The sequence below is a fragment of the Vidua macroura genome, chromosome 9 (genome assembly GCF_024509145.1).
Source record: "Vidua macroura isolate BioBank_ID:100142 chromosome 9, ASM2450914v1, whole genome shotgun sequence".
Classification (NCBI taxonomy): Eukaryota; Metazoa; Chordata; class Aves; order Passeriformes; family Viduidae; genus Vidua; species Vidua macroura.
Window position 1 is genome coordinate 7682994 of NC_071579.1, and position 19061 is coordinate 7702054.

At 45.0% G+C, this 19061-nt stretch overlaps 1 long non-coding RNA gene across 2 annotated transcripts; it reads right to left on the bottom strand.

Annotated features, from left to right (window-relative positions):
- Positions 1-9336: 9336 nt before the first annotated feature.
- On the bottom strand, positions 9337-18840 carry LOC128811504 (uncharacterized). 2 transcript variants are annotated; one of them, XR_008438360.1, is made up of 4 exons: positions 18195-18840; positions 15219-15309; positions 13655-13725; positions 9337-10181 (listed from the first exon to the last, which is right to left on the bottom strand). It is a non-coding gene; the product is annotated as an uncharacterized LOC128811504 (long non-coding RNA). The 2 variants fall into 2 exon arrangements; XR_008438359.1 differs by having other exon boundaries at positions 17925-18840.
- Between the last annotated feature and the right edge of the window lie 221 nt (positions 18841-19061).

Consider the following 19061-nt stretch of genomic DNA (forward strand, 5'->3'; position numbering starts at 1 on the left):
AGAGAAAAAAGAAGGGTTTTCAACACTGCACATTTTAAGCTGGGACAGGGCACACAACCAATTGTTGTGCAAACACAAGATGTAAGAAGAGACATTTGTGCACATTCCTGTTTTGCTGAGCTGTGAGAGAGGAAGGGAAGGTCTTGGAACACACTACTACAGGGTGGGACCAGGAGGAGCTCTGTGCAGTGGGGTCATGCTCAGCACCTCCCTCACCCAGCAAATATTAATTATCTGGGGCTGGTGACCCAGCAGAATTGTTTGGCATGAGAACTTCTCTTTGAAAGGAGTTTAAGATCTTCCTTTTGCAAGGAATTTAAGAAATTGAATGCCTTTGACACCACTGGCATGGGGATCATCAGCAAATATCCATACTGAGTTTACTCCCAAGGGAAGCTGAGCTTCCAGGCAGCAAAAAAGAACCAACCTGCTGGGGAACCTCCTGTTCTTGGAGAAGTCAGTTAAAACCTTTCAGGGAGAAGAGATAGCTGTAACATGGGTCATCATGGAATGCCAGAGTGGTTTGGGTTGGGAGGGACCTTAAAGCCCATCCAGTTCCACCATGGACAGGGGACACCTCCCACTAGACCAGGAAGGTCCAAGCCTTGATGTCCATGAGCCCTGGCTGACTTTCCTAGGAAAGACATCCCACATTTTAGCACCAGTTCATGATGATCCTGCTGTCCCCTTCTCTGCAGATCTCAGGCAGATCCAGCACAACCTGGGCTGGGGCAGGACAAGCACTCCCAGGCTGCTCCCTTTGCTTGTCCACAGCCAACCATGAATCTGCCAAATCCCACCTGCCTGGGGCTCCTTACAGACATGAAATACTTTCTACAAGAGACACAGTTGGCTGGGTCAAGAAAATTTTTTGAGCTGTTGCCACAGACAGTTAAAATTTATGAAGGGCTTCATATTAACTAGATTGTATATAAACATTTTAAAATGCTTCATGCAGAAGTAACTGGAATAACTCAAGAGCTGAAGCCACGGGGATTTGCTTTGAACATGTTGCATTTTTCCTCTGCAAACATTTACATGTGACCAGAGGTTTTACACCACACCTATGTAGTTGTGGCTGCTGAGGGAGAATTTTGTGGCTTTTGTCCAAAGTCACTTTGAAACAGCATCCCCTCTGAGAGGATGGGTGGATGGTTTGCTGCTCATGTCTTTTCTGACCTTTGAAAAGAACACCCAAAACTGCACAGAAGCAGCTCTTCCACAGCACAAGTGGTCTATTATTAATTAACACTCAGCTGAGCCCTTCTCCCTGGTCCCTGCAGACATGGACAAGGAAGGGAAGTTAAAGTCAGACTGGAGAGGCAAGGAGAGGCTGAGTGCCCAGCAAAGCCCTGGCACAGGAATGCAACCTGGGATTTAAACATCTTAACCCTGTGAAGGCCAGGATCTCTCTGTAAAGTCCCAGAAGCTGTTGCTGCTCCCTCATGCTTCAGTTCTAGCTTGCCATTGATTTGTGATTTATGGTTAACCCATGCAACATCACCTTGCTGAACCTGCACGCAGCCTGAGGCGATTTTGGGGCCATTCAGCAGGATATGTGGATGGTCTTACCTTCCTTCGACCCCTCAGTGTGATAGCAGATTGAAAACCTCCTCCTGACTTTCTGCACTGGGATGTTTTGCTGAAGGTCTCCCAGTGAAGTGGAAGGAAAAAGAGTAGAAGTCAAACCTGTGAGATAAAACTCAGTTTTACAATTAATCTGAGCATGTGTCAGAGGAGGGTTAGGCTTAATATCAGAAAAAGGTTCTTCCCCCAGGGAGTGGTCGGACAAAAACACAACAAGAAGGGACACAAAGACACACAAATTCTCGTTAAGAAGACATTTTCCTAAGTGCTAATGTAACAGAACAACAACAGGTGAAAACACGAGAACCTAAAATTAAAATTAATGGCAAACTTCACAACACATTCCTTTAATTCCTGAAATAATAACAGAGAGTGCAAAGCTCATTAGAAATTCCTCACAGGACCGAACTCAGACTCGGGGAAGAGTTAAAAGAGTTTAAATGGGCAGCCTCGCTATTTGCTGGTTTGCTCTCCAAAGTGTTGCCTTGCACTGGATTAATTTAATGTGCTAAGGAAAAGGGCGAGAGAGGTCCCTGCAACCAGAAGATTTCGAGGGAAATTGTCACTTTCTCCTCTTAAGTGACAATTTTGTAAATTCTCGCTGTGACAGGAACAATCGAGAAAGGGAATTAGGGGAGGGGAGGGGAGGGAGATGCTGATGCTGGCTTTGGCACAGAAGGAGCTCCACAGCTCGGCTCAGGGCTTCGCTCAGGAATTCGGCTCCTGCAGAGCACGAGTAGCATCTAGAGGATGTGGGGAGAAATTCAGAGCAGGGAAAGCTCATCCTCGGAAATGGGAACGGATTGAGGGAGAAAACAAGGGCGTGCCCATACCCCCTCCCCATTGCTCCTAGAGCTGCTTAAACAGCTCCAGGCAAATCCCACTTTGCCAAATTTAAATGGGATATTATGCATTTCTGCTGACAAAAGAGGTAAACTAATAACACACATACACACAAATATCCCACAAATCCTACAGCAGGTGGGGAAAGGTGACAGACTGCAGGGAGGAAGAGTCCAGTGGAAGGTGTCCCCACAATGGCAGGGGTGGAAAAAGGTGAGTTTTAAGGTCCCTCCCAACCCAAACCAATCTGGAATTCTGTCATTAGAGGGTGAATATTATTTCTCCATTCTGCTGGAATTAACAGCCAGCAGTGGCAGAGGACTGGTCACCTGGCTCAGCCACCTGAAGCCTCATCTCTGATGAGAAGGGATGCAAAAACATCAGCTCGTGTAACAAAACATCTGAAAACTACAATCCAAACCAGGAGACTAAATTAAGAGCTAGATATTAGGAAATCTTTTTGAAAATAACCTTTTTTTCCCCCCCTTAAGAAGTAGCTTTTACAACACAGTCAGTTTTCACTTAAACTTACCAATGAGCTTGGCTGTACAGTCAAACCTGTGCTTTTCTGAGCAGGAAGAATAATTTCCTACTGCTTCAAAGCAAACAGCCTTGGCTGGGTTTGCATGTCTGAATGTCCCTGTGCTAGAAGACATCCAGCACAAGCTTTGGAAGGGCACCTTCTCCTCCTTTCCTATTTCATTACACATTTACTAAAATGTGCTCATTTTTTCGCACCCCCCACAGCTGCAAAAAAAAAGCAGCAGTAAAAATCCAGGCAGATTTCAACCAATCTTTCTCTCTTCCTTTAGTGAAAGTCCATCTAAAGCTGCAGCTGTTACCACGACTTCTGCCCAAGGCACCATTTCTTCTGTTTGTTCTGGAAGGGCACAAAAAGCCCTTTAGCCATCCCACATTAGTGTTGCTCCCAGAGGCAGGTGACTTCACCAGCTCCCTGCCAACCCACCTGAGCCAAAGGAACACAATTTACATGCAGGGCCAAGAATTTATTGACAGGTTAATTAAAGTCTTGACAGTCCAATCCAGGAATTATTATTAGTCCAACTGCAAGGATATAAACATTTGGGGTGCAAAGCACCCAATTGTCTCAGCCCTTTTGCAGCAATGGGGTGGTTACAACCTGCACATGCAGAACTTTCTCACATCTCCCCCTTTTTCTGGGAGCTTCCCCTTTCCTACTTCTTGACCCACCCGTCCCTGAATGTCCTTTCATTGTCCTCAACATCCCACCTTCCTCACTGTGGGGAGGATTCTGTTAATGGGATTTCTTCTTCTCCACTCTGTGGCTTTCTAAATGGTTTGCTTACTTGCTTTTTCCTCATTAGTGCATAAATCACATGCTATATCCAGTTTTCTTTTTTTATGGGCACTCACTTTATGCTGGATTCTTCTTTGTTCCCTCTGTTATTCCCCAAATCAGCTTTATCAATGTCCTTGTCACATCCCTGAGTGCCCACTCCTTGCAGGTGTTTACAAGGAGTAAACAACCTACAACACCTACAGCCCGCTGTAGCTTCCCGTGGCAGCATTTTGGGGGCTCTCTGCTATATTCTCCTCTTTTTGGCTGCTAATAAGGAGTTATTTCCACAAAGATTCCCCTCTCCAAGGTGCTGCAGAATGATCCACTCCAGCGGAGCAGGCATCGGGAGGCAGAGTAATTCACATGGATTCATGTGCAAATAAGACAAAAGTACCAGCAGCTCTTGACTTTCCTTCAGGTTTTTTTTAAAGAAATTCTTTCTCCTCACTCCCAATCACCCTCTGAAACTCCCGACCAACTGGAATTAATGGTTATTTGAAATATTGTTTAAAAACCTAAAGAACTAAACATAAAAAACTCAGCTTACACTCTCTGGGGCAAATTCTGCAGGGCTGTCAGATTTGGGCTCATTTGTTCTTCTTCCCAAATGTTTGTTGTTCCCCACTTCAGGGTTTGCTCCAGCTCCTGCTCCTGCTGGGAAGTTTCCAGCTGTGACAAAGGAATATCAAGCCCAGGAGGGCTGGTATCTCCTCCACAAGTGTTTTTGTAAGATTAACAGCTTCCAGCAGCTTCTCCTGAAAACTGGATCCCACCTGTGGTGTCTTAGCCTAACTCTTAAATAGATCAGGAATTGGGAGCCGATTTTGCCAGGCGTCAAATTGATGGTGGGATCTGTTGCTTCTTGATAGTTTCTCACTTTTGGAGAGGTCAAACCACTGTGGTTTGGTTTTCCTACCAGCTCAGAACACGTTGGGTGCCTTTGCCTTGCCTCTACTCTCCTCCTGCTATCCCTGAAAATACATTGGAGTCTCTGTGAAAAAGTGTTTGCTTTTCAAAGAAAGAAAAAAAAAAAAATCCCAGAGATAAAAAAAAAAAAAAAAAAAAAAAAAAAAAAAAAAAAACCTCATTAAGTTTCCTAGTAAAATTTTCCTGCATGGGAATGAGCTTGACGTGGCATTCAGAAACAGCAACCAGCGATGCCAGGGACACTGTGGGACAGAGAGCTGTCACCTGGGTCTGATGTACAAACGTGGTGGCCTGGGGAACTCCTGAGGAGCCCCAAAAGAGGGGGAAATAGCAGCAAAGAGATTAAAGCCTACCTGGAGAGAAATAAGCTGCACATGCTCCTCGTTCCCATGGAAAAATAGAAATTGTCTGCTACAGTGTGCTAAGCAAGCAAATAGCAAGTAAATCTGTTCCTGTGGAGCTCCTGCAGCACCCCATCCCCTGGGAAAGCAGGAAAGCTTTCTATCATCACCTCGGGTGGCTCATGCAGGTCGGGATAATGCAGCCTCGAAAGCCGAATTCCCCAGCACTTCATTTCAGGGCCCTGTGACTTCATTTCCAGGGCTCTCCACTGAAATGCTCACAGCCCTGAGGGACAGCAGTGTCACATTTTACTCCTCTACCTTTAGAGACAGACATGATCTCGAGAAGAAGCTAAATTCTCTTCAGCTACAAGACCAATTTAGCACCATAAATGTGCAGTGAGAGACAGCCTCTCTGTCCTGGCCTTCAGGGAAGCCTTGCTGGACCACAAGAGACACATCAGCATCGTTTCCACCTCCATCTCCTGGACTCCCTCCCCTCAAAGAAACAAAAACGTGAATAAGGCGTTAAGAGCCGACACTACCCACAAAAGACAGATTGATTCCTTTTTTCCTTACTGCTCTCTTGGGCTATTTAGTGTTTTTCAATGCTAATCCATCTTCTCCCATTTACTGTTTGTATTTAGCAGCAACCCGGGGTCAAAGCTGAGGGTGAGATTACAAAGGGGAGTTCATTGCATTTTCAGAGGATGTACAAACACATATTGACCTCTTGGGGTACTCCCTTCAAAATCCAGCTGTGCAAGGTCGGATCAAAGCACCGATCACTGCAATTGTCCTTTGAGCCATTTGCAGATTTCCTGACCCCTCATAGGAATAAAAGAGAAGAAGATTTCAGTCTTTTTTCAGCCCTGAACATGCACCCACACTTCCCAAAACCCCACATTACCAAAATAATTTCCTGTGCCTTAATTCCCATTTGCTCAACAGATATCACACAGAATCCCAGAATGGTTTGGGTTGGAAGGGACCTCAGAGCTCATCCTGTGACACCCCCTGCCACAGGCAGGGACATCTTCCACTGTCCCAGGTGGCTCCAAGACCTGTCCAACCTGGCCTTGGACTCTTCCATATCCCATATTTGTCAAAAATTTGACCTGAAATTTCTATTTCAAATGAAATATTTTTCATTCATTTATTTATCTCCAGATAAAACTGTTATAATTAGAGATTTCACTCCAGCTTGTTTCCAGGTTCCTACCAAACAGGAGAGAAAATAGGAACCACTTCTTTTATTTTTAGCAAACTCATTTTCTACCTGTTTTCCTTTACTTTCCCTTGTCTTTTGCTCCAGACACAGGAAAACCTGGCCATATTCTAGGAAAAGAAAAAACCAAGGCAATTTGATGGAATAATTCCAGTTTTACTGCTTGGCACACAGGAGCTGGAGGAGGATAAACTCAAATACTCAGAAATATAGAGCAGTGTTAGAAGCCTTATGAGTATCTGGCTGGCCTGATTGATGTCCCTGAGCTTCCCAGCTTTGCCTGGACCAGCCAGCCAAAGAGAACACCAGTCCCTGGGATGCCATATGGAAAATGGGCAATGACACACATCCTAAGGGTGGCCTGTAGGGTAAACAAGGTGAGTAACGATCCCCATGAGCTCCTTTCTGGTGCTGGAAATGAGTCTGCAATTCCCATCTCCGTATTCAACTCCAAACATAACACATTCACAACAATTTCAGATTCACAGAACAAAGCTGGGCCCTTGAATTATGGCTGGGACAGCAGAAGGTAATAAAAGAAAATTTTATAGAGCTGATAGTCATCATTATGCACTTGTAATCATAGAATCATTAAGGTTGGAAAGGACCTGTAAGAGCATTGAGACAAAATCCTGTGTTTGGCTGGGGAGGAAATAGAGGGGGCACAGATCACCACATTTTCATTTAAGAAAAAAAAAATTAAAATAAACCCTGGCACTTTGATCTCCAGTGTTTTGCTCCTGCCCCACTGAGATTTCTGTCCTATTTAATCCAATAATGACAGAAAACAATTGACGACTCAGACTTGTACCCATTTCCAGTTCCTTTCCTTCTTAATGATCCCTTTGACTCCAGGTGCAAAATTGTCTTCTGAAAAGGGGAAAAAAAGAGAGCCACAAAAAACAACCTGTGCCAGGGCCACACCACCCTCACAGTAAAAAACTTCTTCCTTGTGTCGAAGGGGGGGAACATTTACACCAGATTTTCACTGGTGCAGCTTGATCTTGTTACTTTCTGCTTTGCCTTCACCACCTGCACTTTCCAGCCTGCTCTTTAAATACTCATGGACCCCCCTCCATTCCTATAAAACTTTTATTGCTTCTTGTTAACAATTCCTTAATACCTGTCAAAAATGGGCTAAAATGAAGGAATATCCTTGTGCTTTTCCAAGCCATCCCACAGACCCAGGTTGTAGCACTGTTCTCTCTCCACATCCTGGCAATTAATGTTGGCTCCCCCAGGTAGAGCCAAACTGCAAATAAAGAGGAACATAAAAATGTCCAGGCCCCATCTATTGCAAAAGGCAGAGGTTGGCACCCCTTGTTGCTGGAATTTACGGACTGCCTTTTAGTTTTATCATTTTATCCCCCTTGAACGCTAAAATCAGTTAATCCTGGGTAGCAGCATAAAACTTGCGACCAGAGACAGACTGTAAATCATCCGAGGGTGTTGTGGCACAAATCCCTGTCGGAAAAAAAGCAGCAGCACTTAACTCCTTCCCCTCCTGTTCCTCTTTAGGGCTCCAGGCAGGCTGCAAGGTGGTTATTTATTCATTAGCACCTCTGAGGGTGCTGCAGTAGGTGTGAAGGGGCCCTGAGGAACAGGTCTCGTAATTAGCCAGTGAAGTCCATCAAGGGTGAGAGCAGGGGAAGGCCCAGAGACAGAAGAGGGGCTCAGAGGACACGGTGATGCTCAAATGCTGTAGGCACAGGGCACGAGGGTTCATTTTAAGCTCCAACCCTCTCCTTCCATCCCACTGTGAAAAACACGTTCATTCTGCTGTGAAAATGTAAAAAGTTTAATAAAGAACAATAGGAGATAAGGACCACAAAGCAAAGGTTATTATGGCCGGGTGCATCTTGGCACGGAACCAAGAGCACAGTGTTATCTTCGGGGATAGCCTTTAAATACCTTTTCCCTTACATCAGCCTGTTGCATATTCATAGACCGTTATGCATAGTAAACTTTTTCCCCAAACTAGTTTACATGTTCTAAGAATTGTTTAGCATATCTCCTCTTCGGATCCGACTTTTTTGTGTATTCCTTGGTTGTGCTTTTAGTCCTTTTTTATCATCATCTTCAGTTGATGATGAAAACTGTCTTCAGACGGTGAGTGCTGATAGTTGGCAGATCTGTAGCAGATGTTCTCCTCATGTTTATTGCATGTTATCCCATCCAAGTAGGCATTTTAACACAAGCATACTTATATCAGCTATTTCACTACTATGTCCAAGCTTAATTAGCAACAGAAATAAAAACTATATCTTTATAACAAAGTTACTTTAACATTACACATATAAAATGCATTTTAATATTTGTGACAAGCCAATATTATAATATATATGTATAACACCACTCCTTCATCTGCAATTCTTGGGCTCAGGCTCTCCGGGAGCCACTCGAGCACTTGACAAGAAGGAGCTCAGGAATGAGCTCTCATCCAAACGTTCAGGTGGGATCCCAAGGAAAGCCATTCCCACCTGCTTGGACTGCTCCCCAAGTGCCCCGAGGAACTGGCAGCCCACCCCCTAAATTATAGCAAAAGTGGCCCCCTACATTTAGGAAGAATGAGCTCTGACTCCAAGGATTTCAGAAGGCTAATTAATTACTTTATTATACTACATTATACTAAAACTTTATTACACTATATTATACTATAACTTTATTACACGAACATACTATCACTAACTAGCTATATCACTAATAAGAAAAACCTGTGACTCTCTGCCCAGAGTCCCGACACAGCTGTGGATCCAATTGGTCAATGAATCCAAAACACCATCACCAGAATCCAATCAAGCAATTACCTTGGGTAAACAATCTCCAGACCACATTCCACATGGGCACAAACAGCGAATGAGATAAGAATTGTTTTGATTCTCTTTTCTCTGCTTCTCTCACAGCTCCTCTCAGGAGAAATCCTGAGAAAGCTAAGTCTCCCTCTGTTCAGAGGGCATGTGAATACCACACTAAACCACTCCAGCTGGCACCATCCTGGGAAATCTGCCTTCCCAAGAACAACAAAGAATCCCAAATGCATTGTCTTAATCAGTTAGTGGAACTTTAATCAGTTGTGCAAGAGCATGGATGGATGGATGGATGGAAAGGCAGCGGGGAAATGCACCTGTGAGTTAATGAACAGGATGCTGAACCTCATCCTGTGATGTTTCCACTTCATACCACAGTCTCCCTATGGGATATAGTGGGTTTCTCTGGAAGATCTGGTATGGGCTACTAATGGGGGCTAAAAAAACCCACAAAAACAATATAAGGAGTAAAACAGCAACAAAACCCAACCGGACAAACCTCATCTGACCCAAAACATGAAATTAATCTGTTTATCAATCCGTTTCAGCTCACAGCTGTGTCGTTCACAAGGGCAGGTCTGGAATGGGTTTCAGAGATGCAGGTATTTCTCATTTCCCCGGGTGGTGGTACTAAACTTGCAGCTGCTGCTGCAGGGACGTTTCAGATGAGCTGCTGCCCTTCACATCCATGGCTTTCCTCGCTGGAGAACAGAAATCTGAGCACAAGTCCCTCAGTGCCATATCCAGCACAAACGGAGGAGCTGTCCCAGCACCAAGAGGTGGCGCCCAGAAACCAGGAGATGCTGCCCGTGGGACTGGCGTGTGCTGGGGCACTGTCCAGCACGGCGAGGCAGCACCAGGGTGAGGAGGGCAGGTGGAAAACACACATCAGGACGGTTATAAAAACTGTACAAAATGAGGATCAGCCCTTTCCAGCCTCCATTTCCAGCCTTCAGGGCTCCTCATGCTCCAAGCACCGAGCTCAGGTTGCTGCAGCTGTGTGCTGTGCACACACAAAATCAGCGATTTGTTCTTTCTCCATATCTTTGCTATCCATTTATTGCAGACCAACACTTGACTCCTTCTCCTGGCCTCAGCTTCAGTTTTATGCACCCTTTACAGGAACACTGTAACAGAGTAAATTGCAAAATTCCATAGTAAAAATCCCTATTGTGTTTTTAAGTTTCCTTAAGCTAAAATCTCTTGGGTTTAAAGTGAGAAGTGAATATTCAATTTCCATGTTTTGAGCACAAACTACTGAATGAAGAAAAACAAACCTTTTACTGTAGAAATTAATTGAATTAGGAAAAAACCTCAAAGTACAAGTCTAATCATGATCTTTCATGTTACAAATGTAAATTGATGATCAGCAACACATTGAAAGAGAAAAAAAAAGAGAAGGGGGGAAAATCTGGGTAAAGTTTGTCACTTAAATTCACTGCAAAGAGATTTCACTGAGGCAAGACATTTTAAGCATTTAAAAAATAGATTTTTTTTTTTTTACCAAAAAAAAGAAGGAAAATATTTACACTGAGAAATTGATAAGCCAGTACTTCAGAGTACCCAGTCACTGACTGAGTGCTGTAACTTATGGGCTGAGATTTCTATGGCTGATGTATTCCAGCCTTTCTGAACACTGATGAAGGACATAGCAATTAGCAAGGAGGACATCCTGTAAACCCAAGGGAAAGAAGCCAAAGTTAAGCAACCTTCTAACCACTTTAATAAAATAGTCTAGATTGGGACCCTGAGCAACCTGGTCCAGTGGAAGGAGTCCTTGCCCATGGCAGGGGCATGGAATGGGGGGAGCTTTGAGGTCCCTTCCCATCCAAAGCAGTCTGTGATTCCATAATTCCTCACAGCTCTCTCTTAAAAAAAAAAAAAAAAAAAAAAAAAATTCTGTACTGAACCCTGTGGAGCCTCTTCTGCCTCTTACATACTCTGTATTTGTTTTTACCATTTCTTCTCAGTGCCAAGCAGAGCAACATTGAATTTCTTCAAAGTACTCCCTGAAAAATGACATTTGAATTTAAACACCTCACCTGCTAGAACTAAAAACATGTACAGTGCCTGGAATTACATATTTTCCCCCCTGTGCTTCTGCATCTGCCTAATAATTATTGTCATTCTGATTTAGGGACAACATACAGGGGACAGCTGAACACTGCTGGGAGGGTAACCTGGACAGAGCTTCAAGTAAACAATTTTTTTTAGGAGACAAGGAACAAAATAGGAGCTTTGCTGCAAACACAGGATCTAACTAAACTTACAAGGGGGAAACACAGAAAAAAATATTGGACTTCTGGGCCACTCCATCAATTTTGTTCCCACTGAAACCACCCCATTTCCACAGTGCCACTAACCAGGGTTGGCTTAGTGCTGGAAGGAACTGTCATTGAAAATTTCCATTCATGTCCATTTCAGAGTAACAACAAAGTCTTCTTTGGGATCTTTTTTTAATTCTCACATCAAAGAAACATATCCTGTATCAATTCTAAACCAAGGAAGTGTTAAATTAATTTTTAACATTTCTCCCTGTTACAAATTCATGACTTTTGGAGATATTTCTTGTAGTTTTTACACAATTCTGAAAAGTTCCTTGAGTTCCTAAAAACAATTATCATTGTGGATAATTTGCTGAATTCCAAAACAAATTTTGCCACTAACTGGACAGAGGTTGCTCTGGATAAAAATACAGACCCTGCACAACTGTCCTTAATCAGAGTCCTGATGGATCTGAGCCACACTTTGCTACAGTATTTGAGTGTCTTCCAGCCTCAGGATTCTGTGATTCGTTGTCAGGAAGGCAAAATAAAGCAGGTAACGATTACAAACTAAACTGGGAAGTAATCCAGCCTCATTTGTGCAAGTAAATATTAACTGAGAAGGAATGAAGAGTTTGTTTAGTTCAGGTTTGGAGACTTAAAACAATGCTGTGCACGCCTGGGAAAAACCTGATGGCTCATTAGTGCTCCTGTTGGGCTGAAGGGTCGGGGAGCTTGGAAGTGCTGCCAGCCAGAGGCTACAAAAAAAGGCTGGATGACTTCCAGTGGTGTTTTGATGGAAGTCAGGCTGTTAGAGATGTCCATAGCAATGTGGGCAAGAGGTGCTGAAATTTCTTCTCCTTTCTTGGTGCCTCCATTCCTCCTGTTCTTCATAGAATCCCAGACTGGTTTGGGTTGGAGGGGATCCTAGAACTCACCCCATTCCACCCCCTGCCATGGCAGGGACACCTCCCACTAGCCCAGGTTGCTCCAAGCCCTGTCCTACCTGGCCTTGGACACTTCCAGGGGCAGCCACAGCTTCTCTGGGCACCCTGTGCCAGTGATCTTCCCCCAGCCCTGCCTCTGTGTGAGTCCCCTCACTATGGAATTCCGACACAGAAAATGTTTAACCTGAGATTTCCCCTTGCTGCTTACAAAATGCAAAAAAGTGCCAGAGACCACTCTGTGGTGGGATGTGTGACCTCAGGACTTTCACATTCATAAAGATGGAAGAGAAGGGTAACTAAGTTTAGGAAATAGTGGCAGGAATTTTTGCTCCTGGAAAAAAAAGAAAAAAAAAAAAAAAAAAAAAAAAAAAAAAAAAAAAAAAAAAAAAAAGTTTGAGATTAAACCTCCCATCACTCCCATCATACCATCAGCACAGGTAAATGCTCTATACTACATCTGAGTCTTCCTCTAAAAACAGTGAATCAACAGATCTTATCCACTGGAAAAGATAACCCTGGCAGAGGGTTGGAACAAGGTGAGCCTAAATGTCCCTCCCACCCAAACTGTTTTGGGATTTTTATGGATGAATGTATGGAATGCCAGCCACAGCAGATGAAGTACTGCAGTAGAGCACACCCAGAAAACATTACCCAAGACACTACCCAAAGCTCACAAAAATACAGGGACTCTTCCAAAATTTGTTGTTAAATCTGACACATCTTGAATGTTATGTTGGCTCTGTCATTTCTAAAGAACAACTGCTATAAATAATTGTATGTGCTTATCTGCATCTAAAAGTCTTACAGTTTAAAATTAAGCCCAAGTAAAGAGTCTCATTTTCTTTCTTGCCTTCTCAGAGTGATAAATAATAATTTATGAGCTACTTATCTATTAGGTCTTTACAGTTGAAAATACCTAAAGGCAAGAAAACCAATAGGGCACAGAGCAAAATATGAGAGACACGTGAGTATCCCTCTCTGCCATTCCCAGCCACAGTGCCAAGGTCTCTCCTGGGCACTCACTGACTCCCACAGCTCCTGTTGGATAAGAGAAAGGGCCAGCAGCTCTCCCTTGGTTTGTTAGCACCCCAAAATCATCAGAAATCTCGATTTTCCTACTTTTAGATGCAGAGGTTTATTTTCTTTTTGATTTTACACACAGTTGTCCTTGTTCATAACATGAGCTATGGGCTGGCAAAGGTTTTAACAGCCACAGCCCCTAGGAAGTGAATGGATCAATGTGTAAAACACTTGGCAATTAACTGTGCATTAACTAACTAAACTCAGAGCCTTGAACAGCACTCACAGGTGGAGGGGGCTGGGTTAAACTCGGGGGCTCAGTGCACAGAGGCACTGAGAGTGCCTTCTCCGTGTTTTCCTTACACTTACCTAGAGAATCCCAAAAACATACAGCTGCTCAACTATTCAGTCATTAATGTCTTGTATCCATGTACAGAATTCTGAGGCAAAAAAGCAAAGAGAAGACTTCCAATTATTTTTCCTGCATTGCCACTGAAGAGTAGAGGAAGATGAAAGCAAGTTTTGGGGTAAGATTGCTGAGGAAAATCTGATGACAAATGGGCAGCTAAGCCTTCCTATAAGAGACGACTCAGACCTGTCCAGTTTTCCACTGAAATGATTTCTGCTCCAAGGTTAATCACCTTTTTTTGCAGCTTGAAGAACTGTGATGTCCCTGAGCCACACATTTGGTTACAGAGGTTGCCTGAGGGACAGCCAGGTTGCTCAGAGGCACCTGGTATTAATGTCCTGCAAAAAGCTGTTTGTGCATCCAGGAGGAATGTCAAGAATCATTAAATCCCCATTTACTGGCCTTGTACATCACAGCATTTATCACTTGGGCATGGCCTGGCAAAGGGCTTTCTCACCTCTGCGGGCTGAGGGAGGCTGGAACTGCCCGGGTTTTGCAGGGAGCAGCCCCTGGCTGCCAGGACTGCCCTTCCCTCTCCGGGTTACATCGCTCTGCCAAAGACCTTCAGCCCACAGTGAGGTGGGCTGGGGACAAGGGGACGCCAAGGACACCATCTGGGAGCCACTTGAGCTCTATGTCCTCCTCCTGCTGGGAAGCAAAGGCTGGATCTTCACATTAATTTTATTTTTCCTAAACGCCCTGTGTTTATTTGGATGGTGAAATATTGTTGCTTGGCTATTACCTGAGGATTCATAACACCAAGTTCTCTGTTTTGTAAGATCTTTCCTCGGTGTCCCACCACACAGGGAACTGGGAAAACATGAGCAAGGGCTGTTTTCCACTGCAAGGATTTGCCATCAGAGAAGAGTGATTCAGTAGTATCCTTTAAGCCAACAAATATTTGTAAAGTGCATCTTACAACACCACGGGCAATTATAAAAAACTATTTCAATGAAGTTGAATTTGTCAACCTGACATTTATTACATTACACAAGAGAGCAGGAGAGTTGGCTTTGGTCACGCTGCAGAACACAAATGTTGGAATTTTACATTTTACATTTACATTTGACATGGAATTTGTAAAATTCCAACACAAATGTTGGAATTTTACAAACTTCACCAAACGGAGCTCCATAGGAGGAGCTCTGGCCTCATCCTTCCAGCCACACACACAGAAGGGGCTGCTGGGTTTGGACCTTGCCCTTTTGGGCATCCTCTCCTTTCTATTAACATCTGTTTAAGGAATCAAACAGGGTCTGGGGGGGTTATTTCATTTCAATCAGCTCCACCAACACTAGATTAGATGTTGGGAAGGAATTGTTCCCTGTGAGGGTGGGCAGGCCCTGGCACAGGGTGCCCAGAGAAGCTGTGGCTGTCCCTGGATCCCTGGCAGTGTCCAAGGCCAGGTTGGACAGGGCTTGGAACACCCTGGTCTAGGGGAAGGTGTCCCTGCCCATGGAACTGGATGAAATTTAAGCTCCCTTCCAACCCAAACCCATCTGTGATTCTGTAACATTTGCTGACCTGTTTTGTACTCTGTGTATCAGCCATGCCATTGGCCCAGTCCAGATCTCTCCTGCTAAATCCTTTTAAATCAGTGCACCAATAACAAGCTCTAAAACAAAACATGAAATAAAAAGGGAAAACGATAAGACACTGATTAAAGACCACTCATGCCCTGGGTTACAAGAGTTCAGAACTGCCTTGGTTGGGCAGAGGGAGAACTCACAGCAGAAGGATGGTCTAAAACCCAGTGTTAGACTAAACTCTGTGTCTTCAGATTTTCACTCAGATTGATAGGAATTTGGGTGATATTGTGGGCAGTTATCACTGCCTGGAAGAAAAACATCTACATTAAAGTGGGTGCTGTACAAAACACCTGAGGCTGCAGCCTTCAGGACAGAGAGAGGCTTTCTGACTCTGGGAGTGCATAAAGCCCACAGTAGGCAACTCAGTGTCCCTCAGTGTTCACTACTTTTCACATCCTCACTGTTTTTAATAATTTTATTAAATTTAGGTCACTCTCATCACATTTTGCTGCTTTCACAGCTCACCTTCCTTGCCACTGCTACTAAATAATTTACAAACACAAAGACCAACCCCAACCCTGCTGCCCTTTCCTCACAGAGGGACCAAACAGCAGGACAATGATCTTTGGGACTTTAAATATTTCCTTTATCTGGAAATGTGCACTGGCCCCCAGGGGCGAGAAGAAAAGTGGGTGGGTTTGGTCTTGAGCAATGAAAGTTCATAAGTTGAATATAAATTTTAAATACATATATTTAACTATATAAATACCTGTGTTCTTCATCTAGAAGATTGTATTTCCTGTATTTCCAATAATTTACACTGAAACATTGCTCCCTCACACCACCCACACCTGCTGCTGGGTCTTCCAGCTGCCCCAGCTCACAGCCATGTCATGGACCGTGGTGGAGTCCCCATCCCTGGAGGTGTTCAAAAACCATGTGGATGTGGCACTTGGGGACCAGGTCTAGTGCTGAACCTGGTGGTAGTGCTGGACTGGTGGTTGGACTTGATGGTCTGTTAGGTATTTCCCAACCTTAATGATTCCATGATCCCAAGATTCCAAAATAAAAGAAAAGGAAGTGAGCAATAAAGACACAGTGGATTTCAGATGTCAAATTATTCTCTAATTTGTTTTCTGGCAGCTCTTGAAAAAAAAGACAGAAAAGACACAAAAGGCTTGTGGTCTGGTGGGTTATTGAAACCTGTTCTGTATCACCTTGGAATAAATTTCTTTACCTAAGAATGGGTTTAAATCGTGGTTTAAAACAAGGTGTTAAAAGAGGCTTGAAGCTGAGGGAGGAACAGCAAATGAGAGTTAAAAAGCATTACTAACTTCTGGACTTCTGCAAGATCAAAAAAGCATCAGTTCAAAACAGCTTCCTCCCAGGGTTATAAAGGGACAGAGCAGTTATAAAGGAGGAGCAGAGGGACCTTCCCGTCACAGACCCGACCCCAGCCCTCCAGGCTGTCTCTCTGTGCTGGCAGCATCCTGGGATTATTAATTAATGCCAGAAGCAGGGGCTGACCCGTCACACAAAAATGCCCTCAAGGCAAATCCCTGGGGTTTGGTGAAACCGGACCAGAAGGATTTGCATTGAATCCACAGCTGCAAAGCATCAGCGTCTCTGCTTCCCAAACACGCTGGCGAAACATTTCCCTCAATCTCTTTTAAAGCCGTGGCGTTAATTCCGGTTTGTGTTTTCCAGCACACGCCCTAAACGAGCTGTGAGAAAACGTCTGGAAGGTGTTAAGCACCAGCGGGATGTAGAGGGTGTCTCTCCTACGTTCTCCTCCTCATCCCAGAACTTACAGACTGCCTGGCACAAGTCCTGTGTCCCCTGCTGTCAGTGCTGGCCCAGCATCCATCCCCCCAGTCCATCCAAAAAGTTGGGTGAGGAGCAGAAATGCAGCTAAATTACAAAATAGCACCAAATAAATGATACAGAATCATAAAATCATGGAATGGTTTGGGTTGGGAGAAACCTTAAAGCCCATCCAGTGCCATCCCCTGCCATGGGCACAGTCACTTTCCACTATCCCAGGTTGCTCCAAGCCCTGTCCAACCTGGCCTGGTACACTGCCAGGGAAGGGAGCTGTAGCTTTACCAGTCTAATTCATTCTTCAATGGCACAAGTTACAGTTTCACACTCAGATAAGCCCAAAGATGCCTGTTTTTCCCTGCTCAGTTTTGACTTGCCTAAAACAATGTACCTGGGTGACAGTTTGAGAGAGACACAAAGGCCAAAACCACCTCAAGGTTCCCAGGTTTCTATGGCCAGTTTGGCCACAGCCTTTGAGGAGGACACACTGGAAGAGCATTGTACTGATTAAAGACAAAATATTTAAGTATAAAGGTGGTTTGATGTTAAATTCCCCGAGGTTTTTCTGACAGGTCTCGGGCCGGCCTCACGAATGGGCTGCTGGCTCCAGGTGAAGATGGAGTGGCAGGGAAGCCCCAGGTGCTGCAGAACAGTTCCCTCTGCAGACATCAGACCCAGCCCAGCACCAGTGACCCCATCGCAGCCGGGGTTCCCCTTTCAGTGCCCCGTTTCTCCACACGTCTTTCTCAGACCTGGCTGGTCCATCCAAGCCCATCCTACCACATGGGTCTCTCCAAGCTCCTGGCTGCCTGCTCAGGGAGTTCTGTTCCCAAACATCTCCTGACAAAACCTAACAAAACCGGGAATCTTTTGGCTTGACCTTTGTTCTCTGATTTCAGGTTTGTGAGGCCTGGCACTCATGGGTTACACAGCCACCAAAGAATTCCTGTTCCTGTGGAGTTTGGTTTGTCTAAAGGTTAAGGAGTTGCCGTGTCCTGGCTGCGCCCCAGTGCCTGTTCCTCGCGTGCACAGCAGCGCTGTGTTTGTGTTGCCATGGGGAATTCCTGGGAACCCTCAGAGCCCCGGCCTCCCACCCTGTGTGAGAAGGGCCCTGTGTAACCTCCTGGGTGAGTCACATCCCCACACAAACCTGTCCATCCCGGGTGCCAGCAGTCAGTGAGGGGTGAATTTACAGCTCCAGGAAACGTCTGCTCCGCTTTGCTTCCAGTGAGCAGCAGAGCAAGACCTGTTATGTCAACACAAGTGGTTGCACAATCTGGTGTTTGATCCCACATCCACTCACGAGCACACGCAGCTCTCCTGGAAAACCAGCTCTGTGTGCTCTGTAGGAACAGCTCTGCAGGTCATCACTCAGTGCTCAGGTGTCATCCCACAGACAAAACATGCCCAGGGGAACGGAAAAGGGCATTGGCTGCAGCCCCAGGCCCTGCCAAAACACATTTTCTTCTCACCAACACAAACACGCCAAGGCCACCGCTCCGGAGCTCCAGTGCACCCCAGGTCAGTGGGATTTATTCTGAACATTCCTTTCTGCTGGTAAAGGAAAAGGCAGGCAGAGATTTCCTGTGCCCATCCCAGCACTGCAGCCTGACCCAAGGTCCCAAGGAAAAGATGCTCATGGCCACCCTCAGTGCTGGGTGTCCCAGAGCCCACCAGAGCTGTTTTCCAGGGCCCACCAGGGCTGCTCTCCAGACAACACTAGAGCTGCTCTCCAGAGACCACCAGAGATGTTTTCCAGAGCCCACCAGAGCTACTCTCCGAGAACACCAGAGATGTTTTCCAGAGCTACTCTCCAGAGAACACCAGAGATGTTTTCCAGAGCCGTTTTCCCACCAGAGCTGCTCTCCACAGCCCACAACAGCCATTTTTCCAGGGCCCACCAGAGCTGGTTTCCAGACCATACCAGAGCTGTTTTCCAGGAACTGAGCTCATCCCCAAGGCTTCACCCCCTTCACCAGTGCAGGGTGGCACTTCCATGTCCTTCAGGCATGAAGGA